The following is a 20852-nucleotide window of genomic DNA, read 5'->3' as shown; positions in this document are numbered from 1 at the left end:
CATTGAGATGCTGTGACTGGATCTTAAGAGAACTGTGCATAAACGAATGCCCTCAAACATCAATAAATTGAAGCAATATTGTAAACAACAGTGGGTCAGAATTTCTCCAAAACGATGTGAGAGACTGACATACTCCTTCAGAAAAAGTTTACTTCAAGTTATTGTTGCTAAAGGCGGTTCTACATGTTACTGAATTATAGGGTTTACTTATTTTTTTCCCACCTGGTTTACTTTTTGGAAAAAAAATTACTACATATTGAAAAAAAATTATGGTTTTTTTTGCTGTCACCTGAGGATATTTGTTTGTTTGTAGAAGCTGGTGAGGACCACACAATTGTTATTTAGGCCCTGATAAATAAAAACCTAGAATTGAAGGAGGGTGTACTTTCTTTATCCCATAAGTGTAGGCAAGGGGAGCTTATTATCAAGTTCAACGCTGATAGCAATAGAGCTACTGTAGCTATAGGGCTACACAGATAGCTATAGTGCTAATTGCATTGTAGGTCATGGCCAATGACAAGAGAGGTACTGTATCTTTAATTTTATAACAGATGAAGATGCAATGTTTCAGGCAGTCTTCAATCTTGGAATAAAGAAGTATTTAAATGCTTGTAGTGTTTAGTAATGAATGGTTGGTGTGTGTGTGTGTGTGTGTGTGTGTGTGGAGATGGTGCTCAGAGCTCAGCATTGATTCAGCAGTTTGATTCAGCACTTTTCAGTAAAATCTCCTCTTGCCTGCATACAGAGCCTCACAATACACTTCATACTGCATTGGGAATTTATTAAACATCAAATCTATAGGTCAGTTCTTTATAAAACTACTGAAAAAGAAAAAACAAAATGATGTGATATTTAAGGTACGAATTGAACATATTTTATAAATACAATGTACCATATCTCATAAATAATCACATAAACAGCACAAAAAATCATGATGTTTATTAATGTTTCATAAGTTATTATATTGGTTATATAAATATACACACATGTTCATAATTGGTCTAGTGTGTTGTCACGTCAATGCTGGTTTTGCCCATGATATGGTTGCCCTGGACTACAAACCCATCAGCCCCATCAAAAAACTACTAATCACATCAGACTCAGTTCCTGACTGTACTCACTTATTTGTTACCCCTTGATCAGTGTCCCTCTTTAAGTTCTTATTTTTCCTTGTTTAATGGCTAAGCGTCTGTTGTGTGTTTGGTGTCATGTTTCCTTAACTTGTTTTGTTTGCTTTTTATTTTGTTAAAATCCTGCACTTGCATCCATCTCCACCATTTTGTGATGTGTACTGTAGATGTAAGATTATAGAATTTATCACATAATATTCATTGATCTTTTGTATCTTCACAGGATTGCAGAGGAGCCTGGAGCCTATTCCAGAGAGCTAGGGGCACAAGGCAGGGATGGGATGCCAACTCATTGCAGGGCACAATCACACACACATTCACACACTAAGGACAATTTGGAAATGCTAATCAGCCCACAACACATGTCTTTGGACACCCCCGAAACATGGGGAGAACACGCAAACTGCGCGCACACAAGGCAGAGGTGGGAATCGAGCCCCCAACCCTGGAGGTGCGAGGCAAATGTGCTAACCACCAAGCCAATGTGCTAACCACCAAGCCAATGTGCCACCCTGAATTTATTTTTCTTTTTTTATTATTGAATCATTAATTAGTTAATTATTTCTAATATTATTACATTTCTTAATTAAATAATTAATTGGCAATTGATTGATAATTTTTTAGAATGATTTTTCTTTCTTTTCTCATTCCCTCATCTTCCTTCATGTATATGATCTCTAAATCTTGAACATCTGCACTTTCAGACTCTAAATGTTATCTTTCTTTAAAGCTTTCTGTCATTCCTCCATCACTTCCAGTTTCTCACTGGTGCAGGATTTTCTTTAGGAAGTGCACCTTTAGTGGATATTAATAACATTCTCTTCCATCAGAGCATGTGACGTGTCTGTTTTATCCAGAGAGGAGGAGGAGACGGTTGGATTTTCCTGTTGCAGATTAATCAGCTTTCCCTCAGTGACCATATGCCATAACAGCATGAGTCTGAACTCACTTCTCTGCTGATCCAGGAGCAGCTATATTTGGCCGAACCATAACAGGAAGTACGGCAGTACTGATCTAAGATCAGCTCTAAGTGACTGAACAGTAACAGGAAGTACAGCACTACTGATCCAGGATCAGCTTTATGTGACATGTCACCTTACTCTTTAATTGTTTTATTTATTTATTTATTTAGTTATTTTATTTATCTATTTATTTGTTTATCTATCTTTATCGATCTTATTTATGAGACTGTATAATAATAAGCACTAACAGTATTTTCATATTTATAGATTTATTACGGTATACCACCGTGCCCCATGAAAGAATACAGTACCTCCACTATGCTTGACTGATGAGCTTGTATGTTTTAGATCATGAGCAGATCCTTTCTTTCTCCAAACTTTGGCCTTTCCATCACTTTGGTAGAGGTTAATCTTGGTCCAAGAACTTTTGTGGCTCATCTCTGTATTTCACTGTGATTTCCAAGCTGACCTTCCAATTCTTACTGCTGATGAGTGGTTTGCATCTTGTGGTCTGGCATCTATATTTCTGCTCTCCAAGTCTTATTTGAAAGGTCGATTGTGATACCTTCAGCCCTGCCCTGTGGAAGTTGTTGGTGATGTCACTGACTGCTGTTTTTGGGTTTTTCTTCATATCTCTCACAATGTTTGTCATCAACTGCTGTTGTTTTCCTTGGCTGACCTGTTTAATGTCTGGTTGTTAGTACACCAGTGGTTTCTTTCTTTTGCAGGACATTCCAAATTGTTGTATTGGCTATGCCCTATGCTTGTGCAATGGCTCTGATAGCTTTTCCCTCTTTTCTCAGCTTCAAAAGGGCATGATTTTCTCCCATAGACAGCTCTCTGGTCTTGGTTTATCCTTTTTAACAACAAATGCAGCCTTCACAGACAAAACCCAGGGCTCAAACCAGGAGTAGACATTCAGAGCTAATAACTATTTAAACAATCAATCTAACAGAGCACACCTGGGCAACACTTGTCATGTTCCAATATTTTTGATCACTTGAAAAATGGGTGGGTTCAAATAAAAGGTGCCAAATTTTAAGTTGTTTAACACATCTATCTAGATGTGTCATCTCATATTAATTTTTTGATCTCAAATGCAAATGTCTTCAGTATATAGCAAAAACAGAAGAATTGGCCTTGCTGTTCCAATACTTTCCAATACAGATATACAGTACAACGCAAAAAGTCTTTTGGTTAAAAAATGCTGTAAAGCAGAAATGCCTGAAAAATAATGTAAATAAATATTTTCTACATAAAAAAAAAAACCCTTTAAACAGCACTAATCTAAACAAAGTCAATATTTGTCTTGACAATCCTTTGCCTTTTTAAATGCATCATTAGTCTCAGGTTAACTTTGTAAAGTTTTATAAAGAAATTGCCTGGCAAGGTTTTCTAAACATCTTAAAGAAACTGCCACAGTTCTTCCTGAGATTTTGTTTTTGCAGATAAAACCTGACAGCCAGCATTCATTTTATTGTCTGAAAAGTAGTCTGTTATGTAATTTGTTACCTTCTTTTCTTACATACAAATATTTTTCTGTAATTCTTTTTTCTTTTCTTTTGGATAGAAAAGTAATGTTTGGAAATCTTTTTTTTTTTTTTTTTTTTTTTTTTTTAACTGAACCAAAAATGCAGAAGTCATAAAATAAATATCTAAGACATCATTTGTTTTAAAAAAATTAGGGTGACAAAAAATTTTGCACAGTACTGTATATGAAAGTGGTAAAAGTTTGTCATAGTAAACAAAGTTTACTGTGAAACAGAATATTTCAGGCAAAATGCCTTTGAGACATTCAGCTGTTACATTCAGTGTTCACTGTTCCAACATTCACTGTCCCAACATTTTTAACATTCATTACAAAGAAACATTCAGTTGTTAAGGTACTTTCAAATTATTTTACTTTCACTTCATTATTAATCATTTCAGGTTTTATGTCTTTAGTTTTCTGTTCCTCTGTATTCATGACAGGGCCAAAAGCATGAAACACAATACATTTTTAAGGGTAAAAATCAAGCACCTACAACAAACTCACAAGCTAAAAATGAACAACACTCAAGGCAACTAGCTAACCACTATTATAATTTCTTGCAGAAGCCCGTACAACAAACATGCTAGTTATTTCACTAAAAATTCTTACATTTCTTTAAAAAGAAAGTGGTTATCCTCTGGGCCCCTTTCCACTGATTCTTGCCTATCTTAAATCCTGTTTCGAATAGTATGCTATAACTTATTATGCATACAACAGCTCAGCCATAGCAAGGGGCCTAGAGACTACTGGAATTTTGTGGGGCCCCTCCATGGTCTGTGGGCCCCTATAATTATCACCACCCCCACTAGTGATGGCTCTGGTCACAGTCTTAATGTAGGTGTTTCCTTTTTAAAAGTGAACTGAAAATGTGGTCCATCAGTCTTTCACTTTCACTTTAGCAGGACTGCTTTTCATTTGTTTGTTTAAATATTAAACAGAAACTCACAGAAATGGTGGATAGCCTGTCCTGGAAAAGAAAAACCCATCTTCTTCTTTATGATGCTAATCCTTATCTTATTCTCTCTGGCATGCGGCATATCCCAACAGGACATCCTTTTTCCTTTTATTCTGTCACTTCCTGTTTTCTCTCTTTTTCACTTTTATACCCTGCTGAATTATTGGCACCATTCATACAAATGAACAAAAATGGTACAACCATTAAACTAAACATTACGCACAAAAATTAAAATGCTCCACTCTATTTTAGTTATCTTTGCTGTAACATTAGAACAACATTTGTTTTTTTTTTTTATAGTTTTTATCATTTTAAATTATAGTATTTTCTCTCAAAAATATATTTGCTTTTTTGTTGATAGACCTAAGGTATATGTAAAATATTTTATTTAAGGAATCTTTTAAATAAATGCAAACAAATAGTCATTCTTGAAAAACCTTTTCAAGAATAATTCTTTTGCACTCAGTCCCCAGGAACTCTGCTGTTACCTTTAATAATGCTCTGTGTCCCCATGGTATAAATAAGAAGTTCTACATAACTAAAATCCCTTTGGCATCCATTACCATGGGACCATCAGACATGCCAAATCCATCCTGATGCTCCACTCTGCTTGGAGCTTCCTTCACCTGAGAATAACTTGCTGCTGCTGAGGATGGACCCACAAGGCTAGGCAAAATTTTGATGTGAGACTGCTTTGGATGGTACCACACAGATACCCTAAAGATTGCTGTGAATGGTCTCATTTGGATGTTCTAATGATTGCACATAATGAAAACAGTCTAATCTCAAGTTTCATCTATTATTCCGTGGATAACTACACTCGGATACTATAGACTTTAAGCTACAATCTCCAATGAAATAAAAATGCCCATGCTCTGATGCCTATACTCAGGATCTTTTCAACACATTCAGTATTGTCTGAGTTTATAGTATACAGTGTTGGAAGAGTAATGACTCATAATCGCTCTATCCGGTGTCACCCAGAAGAGGATGGGTTCCCGTTTGAGTCTGGTTCCTCTCCAGGCTTTTTTTTTTGTTTGTTTCAAGGAGATTTTCCTTACCACTGTCATCTTGATCATTAGTGATCTAAATCAAATCCATATCTGAATTTCCATTAAGCTGTTTTGTGACAATGTCCATTGTTAAAAGAGCTATATAAATAAAATTGAACTGAAACAGAAAAACCAAAGAACTTTTGTTACAAAAGAGACTGGTTATTGCCCAGCACAAATCAGCTGATGGATCTATATAAAATACTCAGTTAAACATATCATTAGGGCCATAACCAAAAATTTCACATGTCTGAAACGGTTGGAAATTTGCCAAGAATGGGAACCATGAGCAACACTGAGGAGGACAGTGAAGTAGGAAAAAGAGCCCAGTGTTTTAAAATCGCAAAGTCTAGTTGATTCTAGTGTTTGTCAAGTTTCTACATCACCTGTTAAACACAACCACCTTTTTTAAACACGACCATATCCATATCAGTGTCAGTGAAAATAAACCACCATCCACATAATATCTGCTCACTGCTGGGTGCCAATACTTTGTGCAGCGCAACAGATTAGAGCTACAATTAGTAACTAGACACCCATAAGTGACCTGAGTTAAACTTATTATAACAGTTTATAAGAAAGAATAGCAGTAATAAACAAGGAACAACTAGTAACTTTATCCACCTTGCGGTGAGAAGGATTTCAATAAGTTCTTCTTTTGTAAAAGGCATTCTTAAAGACTATCTGAAAAAAATATATAATATAAACTAAGTATGAAAAGACATTGTGGAAGACATTTTGCTCATCTCATCTCAAACTCATCTCTGATAACAGCTGATAAAATCCACAGACAGGTACACACTTTCAACAAGATGTTTTTATGTAAATTATGAATGTCTTGTTCATGCCCTGTGGCCTTTCAGTGGCAGTCATTTTGGTGTTTGTGTGTAGTCGCTGAAAGAACAATTAACACTGTGTGTTAGAACCAAACTTGTGTTCAACCCTCCAAACAAATAGTGAATACTGGGATTAACAGGCGTGTGTGTGTTTGTGTGGGTGTGTGTGAAAAAAAGCTCACGGTGTGTGGGTGTGTGTGTAAAAGCTCACGTTTTAAAGATACTTCTGCATTTTTAAAAATGTTTGCATTAGTACAAATTCAGGGTGAATTTGAGCTGCAATAAAGACTCACAAAAATAGTTCCTAGTGAGGGAATTGAACTCTTAATTACCAAATAGCAGTTTTAACAGGAACATGATCCTGAGAGATGAACATTATTGCTCATATAGTTTATAGCGAGTATAACTGTGAGTCAGTGCTGTGAAAGTTTCTTATCTTATTTTTCACTTCATGTGTGAAATAACATGACATCTGAAACACAAGTTAATCAAGATTGTTCATAGCAAACTGGAAAATTATTCAGTACATGTACATGATTAATGATTAATATGTACATGTTGTGAATTAACTTTGTTTTTGTGTCATTTATTAATAACACGTGTAGCCTGTGTGTGTGTGTATTTCCTGCCACAGCGGTGAGCTAAACCACAGTTCCACTGCAGGAACCATTTCAGAACTAAAAGTGTGTTTCTGCTTGAGGAAGTAATGCAAATTTCCGTTCCTGATTCTCAGTAGACCAGGAACTACTGGGGGTGAAGCTTGCTATACTGAACAGAAAAAAAAGCTTAAAGTGTGAAACATTAATATTTGTGCAACAATGCACAAAATCATGCCACATGTGCTGAAATCTCGAGTATGTTTCAACCCTTTATTTCACCTCCATTAAACAGTGGTGTAGCCAAGAATGAATTTTAGGGGGTGGATGAGGAAATATGTTTTAAAAAATCACAGCATGATATATACAATTAAAGTGATAGTTTAACATTTAATTATTTAAGGCACAGGAAAATACTCAGTTATAGGGTTTTACATAAACACTTTATTGTTTAAACAGTTAATAGCTCTGAATGTCTACTCTTGGTTTGAGCCCTGGGTTTCACTTGTGAAGACCGCTTTTGCAGTTAAAAAGGATAAACCAACATGAAGACCAGAGAGCTGTCTATGGGAGAAAATCAAGCTCTTTTGAAGCTGAGAAAAGAGGGAAAAATCTATCCAAGACATTGCACAACCATTGGGCATAGCCAATACACAATTTGGAATGTCCTGAAAAAAAAAGGAAACCACTGGTGTACTAACAAACAGACATGGAACAGGTCGGCCAAGGAAAACATCAGCAGTTGATGACAGAAAAATTGTGAGAGCTGTGAAGAAAAACCCAAAAACAACAGTCTGGGACATCACCATCAACTTCTACAGGGCAGGGGTAAAGGTATCACAATTGATCGTTTGAAGAAGACTCCAAGAGGAGAAATATAGAGGCTTTACCACAAGATGCAAACCTCTCATCAGCAGTAAGAATCTGAAGACCAGACTGGAATTCACGAATAAATACAGATGAGACACGAAAGTTCTAGAACCAAGATTAGTGTCTACCAAAGTAGTGGAAGGGCCAAAGTGTAGAGAAAGAAAGGATCTGCTCATGACCCAAAACATACAGGTTCATCAATCACGCACGGTGGAGATAGTGTCATGGCTTGGGCTTCTGGAATGGGCTCACTCATCGTTATTAATACAACTTTATTGCCATTGCACAGTACAGGTACTCAGCAATGAAATGCAGTTTAGCTTCTACCAGAAGTGCAAACAGTAGCATTTTGCAAATTAACAAGCCATTGAACATCTTCACCACAGGAGATGTCTGTGTAGAGCATGCAACATCATCAGGGACTCCTCCCATGCCAGTCACAAACTGTTCAATCTCCTTCTATCCTGGAGGAGATACAGGAACATTCACACTAGAACCTGCAGGCTCAGGGCCACCATCCTCCCCACAACCATTACCCTGCTGACTTCCACTGTACTGTTACGTCACTGATTTTTTTACTGCCTGTAATCATCCTGCAATTCTATACTGTATATTCTGTACTATCTCTGTATAATTGAAAGATTCATAGTATATATCCTAGGTTATCTTTATATTATCCATGGATAATCTGTGTAATGTTGTATATACAATGTACATATTTCACATCTCTTATATATATAATAACAGTGTAATTACCATTCATATTGTTATCTACTCAATAATATATATATATATACACACACACACACACACACACACACACACACACAGTATGTGCAGTGGCTATTGCCTAGATAACAATATGAATGGTAATTACACTATGTTATAATAGAAAAAAATATAATAGGTGTATATACGTGCCATGTTCTAAGTTGTTTAACACATCTAGATGTGAAATATCAGGAAATTAAAGCTGAAATTCTTATCTATAATGTCAGATTCTTCTTTTGATCTTAAACCCAAATGTAAAAAAAATTGGCCTTGCCATTCTAATACTTTCGGAGGGGAATCTATATTATTGTCATCATATGACAATATATTTATTGATATAATAATGTAGGTAGTAAGAGGCTCTCAACATCTATGAACTATTTTTAATAAAGTGGATATAAAAGTCTACACACCCCTGTTAAAATTAGGTCTTTCTCCACTTTTGATGTGATATAGCAACCAGCAAAATTCAAGTGAAAAACGAATAGAAACCCTCCCCTTAACGAATACTTTGTTTAAGCATCTTTTTTTTTGTAATACATCACTCAGTCTTTTGGGGTAAGAGTCTACCAAGAGTGTTTTGCTTTGGATTTGTGTGTTGGGTCCTTATCATGCTAGAGAGTGAAATTTTTCTTCATTTTCGGCGGTCTAGTAGAGGCCTGTAGGATTTTGTGCCAAAACACATCCGGAGCCATCCATGATTCCCTCTATATTGACTAGAGCTCCAGTCCCAGCTGAAGACAAGCAGCCCCATAGCATGATGCTGCCATCACCATGCTTCACTGTGGGTATGCTATTCTTTGGGTGATAAGCTGACTTGTTTTTGTGCCAAACATATCTTTTATATTTATGGCCAAAAAGTCGGTCTCATCAGACCATAACACGTTTTGCCACATGGTTTGGAATGATTGTATGTATGTTTGTTTTGGCAAAATTTAGGCAGGATTGGATGTTGTTGGTTTTTTTTTCGTTTGAGAAAGGGCTTCTAGCCACCCTACCATAGCACAGACATATGAAGAATATGAGAGATTGTTGTCACATACAAGGAGTGACCAGTACTTGCCAGATATTCCTGCAGCTCCTTTAATTTTGCCACTGTTTCGTCGCAGCCTCCCAGATATGTTTTCATCTTGTCCGTTTGTCAATTTCTGAGGGACGCCCTGTTCTTGGTAATGTCACTGTGGTGCCCCATTTTATCCACTTGTTGAAGATAGCCTTCATAGCGTTCCATGGTACAGATCACATACATGCTTTGTAAGCTCTTTGTGGGTCATGGCTTCAGCAGTCAGATGAAACCAAGAAGGAACAGCGGATCTTTATTGGGGGTTAATCAGAATCACTTGATCGATGCATTTATGACATTTTTGACTGACAGTTTTTTCTTTTTTTTTTCCTTAAAACGTTTGTTTGTTTTTCACTTGTTGTTGGTTGCTAACTGACATTAAAGGTGGAAAAAGATGTGACATGATTTATCTTGGTTTCATTTTTTACACCAAACCTGCAGGGGGTGTAGACTTTTTATATCCACTGTATACAAAATATAGAATTTTTATGTAATGTACAAAATTCTCTGTGATTCATAACCTTCGGGCCCTTCACAAATGTTGTTGAATAAATAAACAAACCTGCTGGGGTTATATATTCACTTATAGGAAGGAAAGGTTCAGAGTTCAGCTGATGTTTCTTCTGTAAAATAAAGTGTCTTTAGTAGCCTTAATATAATATAATATAATATAATATAATATAATATAATATAATATAATATATCTCCATTATCAGTTTTGCTAATGAATTAGCTAATTAATCCTATTAACAACTCCTCGTGCTGATTGTCTGTTGAACCTCGCGCGCTCCCTCTGCTGCCTGCTGCTGTCCAAAAAACTTCATGTCTGCTCTTCCTGCTTCTTCTCCTCCTTCTTCTTCAGTGTGTGTGTGTGTGTGTGTGTGTGTGTGTACTGGGAACCGGACGGACGGATCTCGGGTCATCTGCAGCTGCGGCGCGCGCACGCGGAGGGCGCAGGAGGAGGCGGAGGGAAAAAAAATGGCGGCCATCAACTAGAGCAGGACACACGGGGACAAGTCGGGGAAGAAGATCCGAAATAGTGAGTAAAGCGGAATGAGCGGGTCTAAAACGCGACAATGTGGAGAAAGCCACGGTGTGTTTGGTGGTCCGTGACGCGCTGACGGTGTGTGTGTGTGTGTGTGTGTGTGTGTATGTGTGTGTGTGTGTGTGTGTGTTTGCGTGCTTTATTTGGAAATTGAAGCTCGACGTGAAAGACCTGCGAAGGAGCTTCTGTCTCTCGCTGCCTGTCTGTCTATCTGCCTGTCTGTCTGTCTGTGTGTCTCTCCTTCTTTATGTTTTTTTTTTTTTTTTTGACCAAATGGTGGACATTTGCTGCGTGCTGGTGTTATGTGAAGATCTAGAGAAGGTTGAGATGATCAGGAGTGTAATTAAAGTGAAGCAGACAGAGAGCTTCCTGTCCGGTTCTTCTTCCAACCCTCTATTTATAAACCTCACTAATGTGTGTGTTTTGTTTAGATCATCTAATGGACCTTTGCTTGAGGTCTTTGCAGAGGGAATTGGTCCAAAAGAGCTTTATTTGACTGGTGTGTGTGTGTGTGTGTGTGTGTGTGTGTAAGGAAGAGAAGAAGGAGAAGCCATTGCGCTTCTTTTCTGCTCTTTCTCTCCTGTGGGATCGTCCATTAAGCGACAGTCAGTGTGGCTGGCATTGCTGCAGCTCCTCTCCACGTCCACACACACACACACACACACATACACACACACACACACAGAGTACAAAAAAGCCAATGTTCCTGCTCCCTGACGTTCAGCTTGAACACGATCTGGATGTTTTTCATGCACTCTCTCATGTGGATGGATGGAAGTGGAGGTGAAAAGTGAAGTGTTTGGACTTCCTCCTCCTCCTCCTTCTTCTTCTTCTTCCTTGTCTTCATCTCTGTCCGTCTCCAGCGTCTTTTTGGACGTGCTGTCAGGTACGGCATTATTCTCTGTAAAATGGAGGGAGGCGGATGAGTCTCCGAGGAGAGAAAGAAAGAAAGGAAGGAGGAGGAGTGAGACAGGAGAACAAAGGTTGACTTCTCTTCTCTGGCTTCTACTCTCGCTTGGACGAGGAACCTCACATAGTGAGCTGTTAGAGTAAATATTTTCTTTTTTTTGTTTTTATCAGGGCTTTATGGTTCATTTGAGATTTAGGATGAACTCAGGTTGTTGTTGTTCTCGATGGTTTTGTTCATGTCTGTGTGTGTTGGAGTTGTAGTTCCCTTTTTTGTGAGATTTTTTTTGTGAATAGAAGCCGCGACGGTGGTTGTCACATTCAGCCGTGGATGAGAGGAGAATGTTAATGTCGCCACATTCATGCTAATGTTCTACCAGTAGTGGCCTTCACACGTCTAGTGAGAAGTTTTCAAAGTTCCTGATTGTACTTTTGGAGATTTTAAACCTCATTTTGGTGGTTTTGATGTTTCTCCTCGATAATAAAAACACTTTTTTGAAGTGTTTGTGGATATTAAAGTTTCACCTCAGGTTCCTGTTATGTTCTTTACATTATTTTAACATATTAGCATGACTGTTAGAATGAATTTTAGTGCCCTTTTCATTTCTTGTAAAGGTTTTAGAAGATTTTAGCATTTATTAATGTATTAAATTGTCATTTAAATGTTTTTAGTTTTCCCTATCGTTTAAACACCTTTATTGAGTTTTTGTAGAGCCACACGCCAATTTTGACATATTAGCATGAATGTTAGCATACATTTTAGTGATTCTTTAGTGTGGTGAAAAGTTTTGAAAATTTCTGCTTGTGTTTTGAAAGATATTTAAATCTCGAAATGGCGATTTAGGAATTTTCTTTGGAACGTTGAAACACTTTAATGGAGTGTTTGTCAATATGTTTCCACCTCAGGTTCTCATCAGGCTAATTTTAACATATTAACATGGTTTTTATTGTCCGTTGTCTGCTTGAGATCTTAACGTGTTTAATATTCCATAAGAATATTTGTTTTCTAGGATTTAAAACACTTTGTTCTTGTTTTGTTCTGTAGATCTTATTTGACGTGAACATGGATTGTATTTGTTGCACATTACTATCACTCTGCGTTTAACAGGAAATAACAAATTCATATTTCTACTATTTATTACGAATTAAATTATGAAAAAATACAACATGTAATACGTTAACAATGTCGTTTTAGAGCATCTCAGATTCTTTATTTTTATCTTTTCTTTTATCTCTTCATTCCCCTGTTTTTGCCAGATAATGTGAATGACTGTGTGTATGTGTGTGTGTGTGTGTGTGTGTGTGCGCGCGCGTGTGTGTGCTTGCTTCTGCAATAACTCTGGTCAGTGTAGAAACCTGCTGACACTGAGATCACTGCGACAACTGAGGAGGACGAGCTTTTAAAATTCAAAATGGAGGATGTGTGTGTGTGTGTGTGTGGAAGCTAAAACTGACTTTTACACATGAAACTTGATGCGTGTGCTCGACTCGGTTTGTCTGATGAACATGGAATTGAGATCAAGGAGATTCCGTACTGTCGAATTTAGGATTTAGATCTCTGTGTTGTTAGTCTGTAGCACAGCTGAGTGGAAACCAAGTGTCTGATACAGACAGGATGTGTGTTTACACTTAAAAATGTTGTAGTGTTGTCCGTCTTAATTGAACTTGTCAGCATACACACAACATATTTCAGTATGGTGTGTGTGTTTGTGTCTCGTCAGCATAGCTTCATTCTGCCAACCTGCCAGTCCAGTTTGAACATGTTCTCCTGCAGCGTCTTCATGTCCCTCACCTTTGTTTACGCAAATGTAGAATTTCAGCATAAGAGAAGCTGAATGGAGACGTTAGAACAACATCTAATGACACTCCTCCTCTGTGAGGTGTAAAAATGGATACACAGGAATTAGATGTGATATACTCTTTTAGATGTGTGTATAAAAGAGTGTGCATTTGGCAGACATCACAGCTTGCAGATGTTTTTTGTAGTCCGCTAGGAGTCTTTTTAAATCTCGAAGAAAATTTCTAGTTCTGAGATGGGCCACCTTGCATGCACAGCATGTTTACATCTACACACAAATGTTCAATGATGTTCAATCAGGGTACTGTAAGGGCCATTCAGAAAGCTTCAGTTTGCATTTCATGAAGTAGGTCATGGTGGACTTTGAGGTATTTTTTGGATCATTGTCCTATTGTAGAAGCCAGCCTCTTTTCAGCTTCAGTCTTTTTTAGACTTTCCAGCTGATATTTACTGGAATCCTTTATATTTACTCTTCCATCTACCCATGCGATGTTTGCTGTGCCACTGGCTGCCACACAACCTCAAGCATAACATAAGGTGTCTCAAAAGTCTCCAGACATAGGGGAAATTAACACTTTTTAAGCAAAATGTAACTCATTTACAAAACACCCTCTACATGATTGCCATTTCTTTGTAAACACACACAGCATCGTCTCTCCCACTCATGATGAACTCATGTTAACACATCTGGTCTTATGCATGTAATTGCATGTCCATCGCAACCTTGTGACAGCTTCCCAATCCAGCCATGAGAAGCATTTCAATACGTTCTTCTTTTGTCAAAGGCTATCTGAAAAAAAAAATATATAAGCTAAGTATGAAAAATTTTGGAAGACATTTTGCTAAAAAGTGTTAATTTCCCCAATGTATGGAGACTTTTGGGACACCTTGTAGAGTCACCCCCCAGGCTTAATTGTTGGCAAGGTGTTCTTTGTTTCAAATGCTACTACTGTCTTCTTCAAATATACTTTTGGTGACCATTGCCAAAGAGTTAAATTTTTACTTCATTATTCTTCAGCACTTTTTTCCAAAATGCCTCTGACTTATCTAGATGTTGTTTTGCATACATAAGATGTTGACTTTTGTGATTAGGCCATAGGTAAGGTTTACTTCTGATGACTCTTCCATGCGGATCACATTTGTGCAAGCAGCGCTTCAGAGTAAAATGGTGCACCACCACTCGTTTGTCAGCTAATCCTTCCTGCAGGTCCTTAGTGTCATTTGGGGATTTTGCTTTGCCTTTCTGCCCAGCATACGGGTAGTTCTATCTGAGAGTCTTCTTGGTCTTCTAGATCTTGTCTTCCACAGCTCCCCTTAACTACTGTTTCTAAATGACATTTCGGACAGTGGAAACTGCAAGCTGAAAGTGCTTTGATATCTTTTTATAGCCTTCCTGTGTTTTATAAGCATCAGTTACCTTCATTTTCAGATCCTCAGTCAGCTGCTTAGAAAAGCCAATGGTTGTTGAGTGTTTGCACAAGGTTTGAAGAGTCAGAGTGTTTATTACACTTTGGAATTGTCATCAGCTGACAATTCCTAATGACAATGCTTGACCTGACTAATGAGTCCTAACAAGTAATTTTTTTTTCTATTTTTTTAAGGTCATCAAATATAAAATAACTGTCCATTAACATTTGCAGCAAATGTTTATAGTGGTTATATAGTTTGCTGCAGAGGATAGGTTTATGTTTTTTATTTCAAAAATCAATAAAATATATGATTTGCTTATGCATACAACTATTGATCAGCTATAAACAGTCGTTCCCTCACCAATCTTTTTTTTTCTTTCTTAAGAGAGAAACCGTAAAGTGTGAAGACTTTCCCATGTCTTTTTTTTTTCATGGTCAATTCTCAGATTACCCCTAGAAATCATAAAAACATGAAAATATTAGGCTGACTGCATTGGTGTATGTTTGTCTTATTTAGTAGTTTGGAAGACAGCTGGATGCAACAACAGCAACAACTGTAACTGAGACGTTCTTTACAGTGCATATGAGGGTCTAATTTGACACTACTCCATCACCTTCCTGACGAGTTCTTTGGTGGTTTGACCTTGTAGGGGAACCATAATCCAACAAGGGTCTGAGAAAAGGTTCCAGTTAGAACCTATTTTGAAAGGTACATTTAAAGAACTCTTAAATAAATGATGTACAGAGTGTGTATGTATTCCTGTCTCTCTGTAACTCTGGCGCTCTTTGATGACATCATCAATCTGCTCTGCTTCAGGACGTTAAACAGAGACAAGAGGTGATGGAAACACATGACTGTTCTTGTGTGTGTGTACGTATGTATGTGTGTGTGTGTGTGTGAGGCCTGGAAAAGCTAAAAGCTGTGTTATGTAACTGAGTGATAGCCAAAGGTTCACTTTCAGTGCTGACCCACATGTTCACTAATCCATAAACAACCACAGAAAGATAGTAGATCTATAGAATATGTGGTTTTAATAAATCATTACATTATCACTTCCTAATTTCCAGTATATGTAGCATCATGCTAACACTTTAACCATCTCATTCAGGTATTGTTACAGCTCTGTTTGGGTTTTCCTTCAGAAGGAAGAATGAAGTTTGTGTAGCACTGAAGCGATTCCCCACAGTGCAACACGTCATGTAAAGAAAGCAGCCAGTCGACCATTTTGATTGGCTTTTGTGTTGTCCGTCTTCTCAGAGGTTCTGCAGATCTTCTTCAGCCTGTGTGTGTGTGTGTGTGTGAACATGTGCTACTGCGTAACTTTACCATCACCACACGCTGACTTGCAACCTGGCTACTGAGCTCCAGAAAATGCAATAAATATACTTCTACACAGTTCTACACAGTTCTGTACAGTTCTGCATGACACTGAGGAATAAAGAAGAACATCTACAACATAATGTTTAAATAATTTCCACCTGGACGCTGAGTTTGATTGTACAGATTTGATGTTTTGCACAAATTTTCAACAATTTCACATTTCACGAGTCAGTACTTTTGTATAAAACTGATTTGGGGGCAGCTAAGCTTATGATGTCACTAAATAAAGCTCAGTGGCTTGGTCCTATCATGACTCAGTATGCAAAAATATGCAAATTATTGGAGAATAACAACATGGTGACCAGAAACTTTTAGTTGCAGAACCTGCGTGCTAAGCTAGATAGACTGTAAAAAAAATTACTGTAAAATAAGTCTGAAACATTTACAGTACAAACACTGTGTTTTCAGGCAGGATACAACTGAGCAGTTGAAAGTTAAGGGTCTTGCTCAAGGACACGACAGAGAAAACACGCACTAAATGATGATTGATGATTTATCAGAATATTAACTTAAACTCAAAGAGGATTTGTTTTTGCCTAGTGTAGTTGCTAAAATAAAAGACACATAAATGATCCACTGATTTTCAGATGTCGACACAGAGAATCTTTAACGCTGTCCCTCCCACCAATAACATCAGGTGTCCCACTATGCACTGCATTTTCTGCTTTTTTACTGTAAAACAGTGCACTGCTCTAACTGCCAATCATTTACTGTATAATCCTGTAAAATAATATAAAATTATTTTGCTGTAAATAATATAAAATTATTTGCTGTAAATTTACAGCAATTATTACAGTGTAATTAAGATAATATTAGTGCTAAACAGTTGGATATTGTCTTGATAACTATAATTATTTTCTAACAGGTTTTGCTATGTGAAAATGAGTATGTAAATCAAGACATCCTACTTTTGACTAATCTGACCTAGTTTACTGGCAGTAAGCTAACCACCTAGGCACATCATATGGCCAAAAGTATGTGGACGTCTGACCATTACACTCATATGTGGTTCTTCCCCAAACTGTTGGCACAAAGTTGGAAGCACACAATTGTATAGAATGTCTTTGTATGTTGTAGCTTTACAATTTCCCTTCACTGGAACTAAGAGGCCCAAACCTGTTCCAGCGTGACAATGCCCCTGCGCACAAAGCAAGGTCCATGAAGACATGTTTTGCCAAGTTTGGATTAGAAATTCTTGAGGGGTCTGTATAGAACCCTGACCTCAGCCTCACTGAGCACCTTCAGAATGAATTGGAATGCCAACTGCACCCCAGACCTCCTCACCCAACATCAATGTCTGACCTCACTAATGCTCTTATAGCTGAATGAGCGCAAATCCCCACAGCCACGCTCCAAAATCCCAAAGAGTTATGGTCAGGTGTCCACATACTTAGTGTAAGTTAGCTAATGATATTTATATTAGGCTATATGAGACGACAATATGGAGGTGTTTTGTAATATGCATATTATTTTTATAAATAATTTTCTGGATTTTCAGGGCAGTAATATGCATCCCATGGTGCTGTTGTACTTTGGATTTTGATTGGTTTGCAGCTCTGAAGGTGTTTGCAGCTCTGACAGTACTGCAGCAGCAAATGACAGGTTTATATTAATGTGCTCATTGTAATACATTATCGTTTCTGTAGTAACAACTTTGACAGGCACTTGTATGGTGGACATGTCACATAAATGTATTAAAAACTTAAGTAAGTGTTGATATGGTGAAGTTCCATATGCAGATTTTTACTTAACATTTATAGAAGGAGTCTCTAGTGTCAGCCCTTTGTAACAGTCGGAGGCAAAGCTGTAACAGGAAAGTTTTCAGAACAGAGGAGTTTACGCTTTGTGGTTTCGGTAACATTACAAGCTGCATTTTTCTTTTTCTTTTAAACTTCAAGAGAGAGAGAAAAAAAAGAGAGGCTGTTGAGGGAACAACTGTTTATAGCTGCAGTAATGTAAGTGTTAACCAGAACTCACTTGTTTCACAATACTAATTGTAAATATAAACGAATAAAAAGTATGTGTCATTCTTTAATGAATAAAAAAATAATAATTGGAAAATCGCTGTGGTATAAGAGGAATAAAACACTTGGTCATGATGTTATAGGAAGATAATCAGTGTAGGGATTTTAGCAGTAATTCCGCTTTGCGTCAGGCTGCTTCACGCCAAACTGTCGTGGATTGTTTTCCTATAACAGCATGCCACCGAGTGTTTTATTACTTACATAATAATGCTTTGTTTTGTACAGATTATTTTAAATCACATGTTTAGGGGAATTTTATTACAGTGTAACTACAGTGTACTGAAGAACTTTTTGGTAAAATAAAAGTGAAAGAAGGACTGAGAGCATGAGTGTGAACAGGGAGAACACGTGAGAGAACGTTCTCCAGATGATTAGACCTCTGTGCAGATCCATCTTCAAAAACACTACGTTGGGTTTCTAGGGTGGAAAGGGAACTTAAAACTGCCTACAAAGTCTGGATATCTAGGGGCTTAAAAAAATAGGGAGAATACAAGCCTGCCAGTGTTTGTTGGTGTGTATTAGAGTTAGCAGGTCCCTGATTCATAAAATGTGAGGGTGAGAAGAGAGACAGACAAGCTGAGATCCAATCACACCAAGTGTGTGTGTGTGTGTGTGTGTGCATGCATGTGTGCATGTGTATGCGTGCATGTCTGTGTGTGAAACACATTTCCTAATATAGGAGTGTATGTGAGTTAAATGTATCTTTCTATTTATTTTTTCCTTTTATCTATGCATTTACAGTCAACTCCAGAAGTATTGGCACCCTGGGTCAAAATGGGTAAAAATTCATGACTAGAGATGAGGGAGGTTACACATAGTACTAAATGCAGGAGCACCAATAATTATAATGAGTGACTTTTAATATATTTTTGATAACTTTTCTTAACTTGCTTAAATTTTCTTAGAATAAATTTACTCCAACTAAAGTAAAGTTAGATTTAGATTTGATCTCAGTGTGGGTTTATGCTCATTAACCACAAGAAATTTTTTTTATTCACCTTTACTGAGGTTGCCAATACTTCTTGGGCTGACTGTGTTTAGGATGATGAAATTGATTGGTTCATTTTGAATGCAGTTAGGGTTATTAAAGAAACTGTAGTGACAAAAAAACGTAGACAGGAGCACAGACAGACAGACAGACACACAGGCATACAGGCTAAAAGAGAGACAGCTAGACAGATGCGAGCCCAAACACACACACACACACAGATTTCCATTTTTAGTATAAACATCTGCTTTATTGATTAGTGCAGATTATTTAGTGATTAACACCATGTAGACATTTACATGCTCACCTGTCTAGCAGGATGTGTAGACTGCCCACTTGACTGTGTGTCCTGCATGCTAATGTTAATAACACACAAAATATTTGACAGATTATGCATATTTTTTAACGATTTGTATATGTGCACCTAGACATTTTATTTTAAATTATAACATTCGTGCCTCAGCATGTGTGAGATAAAAATGTTTTCTGAGATGGGCAACAATATAATAATACAATAATATTTTAGAAACGTGGACAGTTTCTGCAGGATTGATATGTAAACTGTATTGGATAGTGAATAGTGGAAACTTTTCTTGGACAAGAAAATGATCTGTGTTTATTTGGAGTCATGTGATACTTGCATGGAACCACATCGACTCGTTCAGTAATCTCTAATACAGGCAAGCAGGGTACACTATGCTAAATTGGAGGCTATAGTCTTCCATTACCTGTTAGCGACGTTAGACGCATAGCTCCAGTGCGAAACTAAAGAAGCAAAGTTCAAAGAGTTAAAAGGGGAAAACTGAGCTGTTGTAACAAGCTTAAAAAAGAGTAAAAGGTAAAATAACCACGAGATCTGTGTTTCTTAGATAAAAACAAGAAGCTGTGTGTGAAATTCTTTGCGCTTCTTGGTGTCGGTGAATGGAGAAGTGGTGAGAAAACAAGCCCTCCTTTCAGAGCGAACAGCAGTGTTCTGTAGGAGAGGAACCTTCACCTCTCTCACTTCCTCTACACGGCCAAAAGACCTGCTGATCTCCAAACCGATTAAACATTGAACAAGTTCACTCACTGCTTGAGCATTAATGAATTCATTCGGCCTTCAACTGAAAAAGTTCAGCTCTGGTGATAAATAATTAGAAACATTACAGATGTAGCACCTTTAATTTCCAATAAAATGTCAAGGCATGAAAACCAAATATAGCTCTAAGAGGTAGATGTAGCCCTTTGCTAAAAAATAGACTAGCTCACTGTAGAACATAAGTAAGCATGTCTCAATATGTGATAGAAATGACAGGTGAGGGTGTCTCTGTAATGGAAGGTTTTTTTGGCTTGTTAGCAGACACTACTGAATGTTAGTGAAAGTCTTACAGTTAATAGTCTAAGTAGTGAGCTAGAAGTTTCTACAGCGTACTTAAAGATACTGTTAAGTGGAAAAAAGCAAAAATCTCCACTTTATACTGGAATTTTTCTCATGCCATATCACTGTGTGTCATCGTATGGGGTTTATGAGTTATAAGCAAGGAGTAAGGGCTCAT

At 37.3% G+C, this 20852-nt stretch overlaps 1 protein-coding gene across 3 annotated transcripts in view; it reads left to right on the top strand.

Annotated features, from left to right (window-relative positions):
- The first annotated feature begins 10648 nt into the window (after nt 1–10648).
- Nucleotides 10649–20852, top strand: part of znf462 (zinc finger protein 462) — a 43702-nt gene continuing 33498 nt past the window's right edge. For 2 of the 3 annotated variants that reach the window (XM_026940943.3, XM_026940945.3), the window contains exon 1: nt 10649–10805. The gene's annotated coding sequence lies outside the window, so the exon portion shown is untranslated. Of the gene's footprint in view, nt 10806–10827; nt 11698–20852 lie in introns of those variants that run through there. The other variant, XM_053240424.1, reaches the window with a different exon arrangement.

Source organism: Pangasianodon hypophthalmus, chromosome 15 (assembly GCF_027358585.1).
Source record: "Pangasianodon hypophthalmus isolate fPanHyp1 chromosome 15, fPanHyp1.pri, whole genome shotgun sequence".
In the NCBI taxonomy this organism is placed as follows: domain Eukaryota; kingdom Metazoa; phylum Chordata; class Actinopteri; order Siluriformes; family Pangasiidae; genus Pangasianodon; species Pangasianodon hypophthalmus.
The sequence above is the reverse complement of the archived record's forward strand: the minus strand, read 5'-3'. Positions and strand labels throughout refer to the sequence as shown.